The sequence below is a fragment of the Echinops telfairi genome, unplaced genomic scaffold, assembly GCF_000313985.2.
Source record: "Echinops telfairi isolate 266 unplaced genomic scaffold, ASM31398v2 ScPeMD7_443;HRSCAF=831, whole genome shotgun sequence".
NCBI classification, from domain to species: Eukaryota; Metazoa; Chordata; class Mammalia; order Afrosoricida; family Tenrecidae; genus Echinops; species Echinops telfairi.
Window position 1 is genome coordinate 3,062,084 of NW_022104341.1, and position 6,257 is coordinate 3,068,340.

A 6,257-nucleotide genomic window follows, 5' to 3' on the forward strand; every position below is an offset into this window, starting at 1 on the left:
GGTTGCTCCACAAACTTTTGGAAGGCCCTCGTACAGTCCCAAAAGCTCCAGCTAAAACAGCTAACTCTTTTCAGAAATGAGAAGCTGGTGACTATCGCAACAAGAACCTCCCTTTAGGAAGGTTAACAGCTAACAACAAGGCTTGGGAATATGGAGCTGACTTGACTAAGGAGAAACAGGCGGCAGAAAGAGTGGTCAGAACATATAACAATCTAAGAATGAGGCAAATTAAAAATAAAAAAGATGTGAGCTACGATGGTGAGTAACTGTGGAAAAGCAAAGACTGATAGAAGAAATGTGAACAAGAGGTTACAGTCACTTGGTGACTGATGCCATTTAGGGAGGCAAGAGGGGAAATGATCCCAGACCAGCTGATGTTTTGAGACAGGGTGATGATGCCAGCAACAGAAGTTGGGATGTCAGAAAAGGAACTGGTTTTAGGAAGGGAAAGGATGAGTATGGTGTGAGACATGCTGAATGAGAAGTTATGAGCCCCTCAAGAGGAAGGCATCAAGTGTCTGGCTAGTGTGAGGAGGGCGATGGGTTTGGAAATGACGAAGAAGCCTTTGGGGGATAAGCACCTCATAAACATTTTTTCTTCTGTGTCCTCAATTTAAGGACAAGGCACAACAGAAAGAAGCTGATATACAGAAGTAGACCAGAGAGATCATCTGTCCCTTCTGCCTCTCAATACATTAAACCAGTTAAGAACCAGGGGGGTGGGGAGGGAGGGGAAAAAATGAAGAGCTGATACCAAGGGCTCAAGTAGAAAGCAAATATTTTGAGAATGATGAGGGCAATAAATGTACAAATGTGCTTGACACAAAGGATGGATGTATGGATTGTGATTAAGAGTTGTACGTGCCCCCAACAAAAATGATTTAAAAAAAAAAAAAAGAACTAGTGTGGTAGAAGCTGCCACACAACTAGGGTCCTGGGTTGAATTGTGTTGCCTGAAGGAGAGAGGTAAATTCTGGCCTGGATGCTAGTATTGATAATCCCATTTGGGAATGTTCTCTTTGTTATTTTAATGAAGAGGATTACCATTGGGTGCGGTTTGAATCCATCTCTTTTGAGATATAAACAAGCAAGCAGAGCAGAGATTGGGTAAGATAGAGGCCAAGACCAGGGAGAGCTCCCAGGAGCTAGAAAGCAAAAGCTGAAGAGACAAGGAAGGACCTACCTTCAAAGGCCAGCCCTAAAATCCAAACCCACTGCCTACTCTATTGGCAGGGCAGAACTGCCTCTGTGGATGGGAATAGAAAGTTTCATTTTTCTTCTCAGGAGTGGCTGGTGGTTTTGAACTGCTGACGTTGCAGTTAGCAGTCCAACCCACTATGGCCACCAGGACTCCTCTTCCAGAGCCCAGAGAGGGACAATGTTTCCCCTTTGAAGTGGCACCCGAATTCAGACGTCTAGCCTCCTAAACTGTGTGGGAATACATTTCTGTTGGTTAAAGCCTTCCACTTGTGGTCTACCTGTTACAACAGCACTAGATAACACAGGCAACTAGTTAGCACAAACCAAGAATCGGGCATCTTTCTCCTCCAAACAACCAAGTTAGTGCTTCTCCGTTTTTCTGACAAATTTCTTCTCCACCCTCCCTCATCCTTTTCCCTGTCAGAAGTTATAGTTCATCTCTACCTCTTTCCTCTCTGCCTCTGACCTTTCTAAGAGGGCAGACCCTGAGCCCGCTTCAGCCTCGCCTTCTCTAGCAGCTTTGCACAGAGGATTTATGCAAAGGCTGCCAAGGACAGGCCAGGGTCCGAGTCTTTTTTTTTTTTTTTTTGTCTATCAATCTGATCATCCTGCTCTAATTTTCCTTCCTATTAAATTTACTAACCATTAAGAATTATACTCTTTGAGGCTCCAGAAAGGCAGTCAAGATTCACCCAGCAGCAGAAAGCACACATAGATTGGAGGCTTTGGTTTAGAACCTGAAATATAGTTTGGAAATACGTGGCAGCAAAAAAACATATTACTGCATTCTTTATTTCAGTGCTTGCTTGTACCTGTTTTTCTGAATCCACAAGCCCCTGCCCTAGCCTCTCTACTTCTACACGTGTTCCCTCCCCTTCAGTTTTGATTGCTCTTATTAAATAGCTCAGGAGCCCTGGTAGAACAGTGGTTAAAGTGCTTGTCTACTACCCCAAAGGTTGGCAGTTCAAATACACCAGCAGTTCTTCAGGAGAAAGCTGTGGTAGTCAGCATCTGTATAGATTTATAGCTTTGGAATCCCCCTGAAGCAGTTCTACTCTGTCCTACAGAACCGAAAAGAGTCAGAATCAACTAGGGAACATTGAGTTTTCTGTTTATTACATAGCTCTTTCCTTACATAGGGATGGTGTGAGGGGTGTAAGCTGTCTTCAAAAGTAAAGCAAAAATGACTTTAATCAAAATTACTATTGAAAAGCCCTTACATTTCACAGAAGGTACAACTCTGTACAGTAATCAAAGACTCCACAAAACTATTCATAGGTCATTTAGGATGAGGCTGTTCAGAAAAAAGACATCAGCAGATGGAATCCCTTGCCTTTTCTCCCCAGGCCCCCCAAAAGCATTCAAGAAAGGTGACTTGCATGGCCAAATTACTAAACATATATACTCCAAGAGAGATGCCCACAGCCCTAAAAAAACTTTGGATCTGAGATGTCTGGTAGGAAAGTGTTCTTTCCATCTACTTAGGGGATCTTACCTTCATGCGGGAGGTTCAAAAAGCTCATGGAAAGAGTGGAATAAAAAGATAACGGACTGTTTTCATGCGCTTTTTTGAAGGCACCACATGTATTGAAAATTTTAAGACAAAAAGAATAACTAAAACTAGATATTACTTGTTCACTTTTGCTAAAATGTTGGCATAAAACAAATATTTAATTTAAAAGTCGGTAACTCACATGCTAATAATGGCAATAAAACTTACTCATTAGGGAGTGCTTCCTACATGCTGGGCACCTTGCTTTAGGATTGATACCTATTAGTCCCTGAACTCTAAGTACAAACCCTTATTCCCACGTCACAGCGGGGGGGATGGGGCTTCGTGAAATATAGATAGGATGTGCTCTGCACTGGGCCACAGGAGAGGAGCAGCCGAGCTGGGACTGGAACCCAGGCTCGCCTCCAAAGGCTGTGCCGTGCCCTTCCCAACACTATAAATACGCACCCATCACCCCCTTTTTCTTAACTGCAATACTTTAACGTGGAAGACCTGAGTTTTAATTAATAGTAGCAAGCATTCAGGAAACAAGAGCAAATGGCCTTTAGAAACAGAGTAGCACGCCATTCGTGGGGTGAGCCACTAGAGACTGGACAGATTTCCGTTAGAAAGAAATTTCTGCTTTTCATCTCTTGCCACTCAACACCAGCTTAATGGCAGCCGCTAGAGAAAGACCACTCTATTCGCTCAGGAAAAGTCAAAAGTTCCAATCGTGTTCAGCAAATGAACTGGCAGGACAGCAAACCCGCTTCTGCCAACACAGAGACCCACAGTCGAGCGAGCATGCTGTGACTACAATAAGCAGCCTGTATGATTTCATTCAGTTCACGGACCCCATACTGTACTGAGCCCCTCTTCACAGAATTAGTGCTAGTTTAGGAAAGCACAAAATTACTACACTTCCATTTTTTAAAAACCCCAAATAGATCAGTAGCTTGTCAAAACCAAACACTAAGAAACCATTCTTAAGCAAAAAGCAGCTATTATTTCCTAATGGGGCTCTTCTAAACTCACTTCAATCCCACGGATCAGTCTTAGAAAATTCAAAGAAAATCCTGACATAACTGATTACACTTCAAGTTCATGACAGCAGCATTATCTTTCCTAACCAGATCTTTTCTTACATTAAAAAAAAAAAAGCCAGTGTTACAGCTCTTTTAGACTTTGTCTAGCAGGTTTTCTGTTTTTTTTCTGGAACACCCCCCCCCCCAAATCAATATTTTAGAGTCACTTATGACACTGGAGTTTCATAAATCATCAGATAGGAAAAAATACAGTTAAGTCAAAACAAAAAGTAGAAAACTCATACGAAGAAGCTGTGCCATGTGCACTCCCATATTTCTAGTCTGCCCTAACCAAACCAAACCAAACCAAACCAAACCAAACCAAACCAAACCAAACCACTCACTGCCCTCCAGTCAGCTGATTCCATTCAGACTCAAGCGACCTTCTAGGACTCAAGTGACCTTATAGAGTGGAATTGCCCCATGTGGTTGGTTTTCAAGGCTTTAAAATCTTTCTGTCCCCTTCAAAGTGGCTGGTGGGTCTGAACCTTTTTGGTCAGCAACGGAATGTTTTCACCATTGTCCCACCAGGACCCTCTAACTAGAACCAACACTCATGAAGTCACACTATCAGATTAGGTGCTGTGAAGGGTAAAAAGATAGGGGTAATAAAAGGGGGCTTCAAAAAACTTGTTGACAAATGGAATGAAAAGATAATGGAATCTTTCCATGAACTTTCTGAAGACCCCTTATAAGTACGGCTCGTAAGTTTAAAATAATTCATCATCTAATGAGACAGATTAGACATATCCATAAAGACCCTCCCACATACAATGCTTTTCTTCATCATTCTAGTATGACCAAACAGGTGTTGAAAAAGTTAGAGAAAAACATCACCAAGTCCCAAAAGTGTATCCAACAAACATGTCTTACTTATGGTGCCAAATATCAAAGCACATCCTTTACTTTTTCCTCTGCTCATTAAGGCTCTGGTAATCCACGTGATTCCCATGCTTTCTTTAGTCTCTAACCTTAGTTTATTTTCTGTTCTCTGCTCATGTAACAAGGTATATCTTCCTGGGATTTCCTGTTCTGCATTTAGTTTTTTCTGCTGCTATTGCTGAAGGCCCCCTGCTTTATTCTCTTATCACTGTACACTTTCTATGTTTGCTGTGGAGACGCCCCTCTTCTCACAAGACACACACACACACACACACACACACACATAAGATGTGGGAACACTCACAGGGTAGATCTGTGAGCACCGCAGGTGGCTCTGAAACCTTCCAAACTTAATTATTAAAAATAATTACCTTCAGGAAGTCTAATCAGGAAGGTAAAAGACAACAGCCACTTCAATCACCCTCTGTGGTCCCAAGGCCTTGAGATTAGCTTTGGCTAGAGATTATATAGTGATCAGGACTGCTGATGGAAAGTACAGAAAAAAGCAAAACCAACTCACTAAAATACGGTGGATTTTAATATATAAAAATGCTATCCATAGGGCAGGAGCCCTGGTGGCACCAATGTTTAATCACACAGCTATCTGAAAGATCATTGCAATCTACCAGCTACAACAGGTAATAGTATCCATAGGTGCTTACTGGACATTTAATGGCATTAACATTGGACTCAAAGCATCAGTACTAAGCTGCTGCTGACCTGAGGCCAAGCTAACAGAGCCTTTATTATAACACACTACAGAGACCCGTGAATACCTGGAGTCGACCTGCCCCTAGGTACCCTTAAGGCTGAGATTTTAAAATGGCTCTTACTCTTTTGCCCCCTAAATTGTATTAAATGATTTGGGTCACGTAAAGCCAATTTACTATGTCATAAAGGTGTTACTTTCCCTGGGAGCAGGGTGGAGGGAGCGCCCCAACCACGAAAAAAGGGGGTAAGAGTAACCAAAGGGCTCCCCAAACCCTCGGCTGTTTCCTTCTATTCCGACTCAGAGGGACCTTCCAGGACAGAGCAGAACTGACCCACTGGCGTTCCCGAGTCTATACATCTTGAAGGAAGCGGGCAACCTCCGCTTTCTCCAGCTGCTGGCTGATGGGGCCCAACCGTCCACCTTCCAGTTCGGTTGGCAGCCCAGCACCTGAACCACTGCGCTACCAGGGTGGCCTTCCAAAGGCCACGGGACCAGATTAATCATAAACCCAAACGACTGACGCTGAATTTTCTTCAAACACTTCCTGCCTTTTGTTTCAACAGAACTATCCCTTCACGGTTAACTGCAGTCGCCCTGCGGATCACACCAGCCCACCACCCACCACGAGACACACTCGTGGCTGGAACCCCCCCGTCGTCGGAGGCGGCTTCGGCAGGCTGCGGTTTCCAAGCACGCGGCTACTGCCCGCCCGGCACCCCTACCCGCCCAATTCCGCAGATCCCCAACACACCCACCTCCCGGTGGGATATATGGGGACGGCTTGTTTTCAAGTTCCCTGGGAAGAAAACCGGGTGGAGGGCGAAAGCGGACACAACTCCAGGCTCAAAACCCTTCTGAAGCCGGGTTCTCCCTCAAGGAGTGAAAA

The 6,257-nt window shown here is 44.0% G+C and overlaps 1 protein-coding gene and 1 non-coding gene across 2 annotated transcripts in view; one reads left to right on the top strand and one right to left on the bottom strand.

Annotated features, from left to right (window-relative positions):
- CTTNBP2NL (CTTNBP2 N-terminal like) overlaps positions 1-6,257 on the bottom strand; it is a 63,229-nt gene that overhangs the window by 56,107 nt on the left and 865 nt on the right. The window lies entirely within an intron of this gene.
- LOC115870211 lies at positions 3,855-3,917 on the top strand. Its single transcript, XR_004046582.1, has one exon. It is a non-coding gene; the product is annotated as a U7 small nuclear RNA (small nuclear RNA).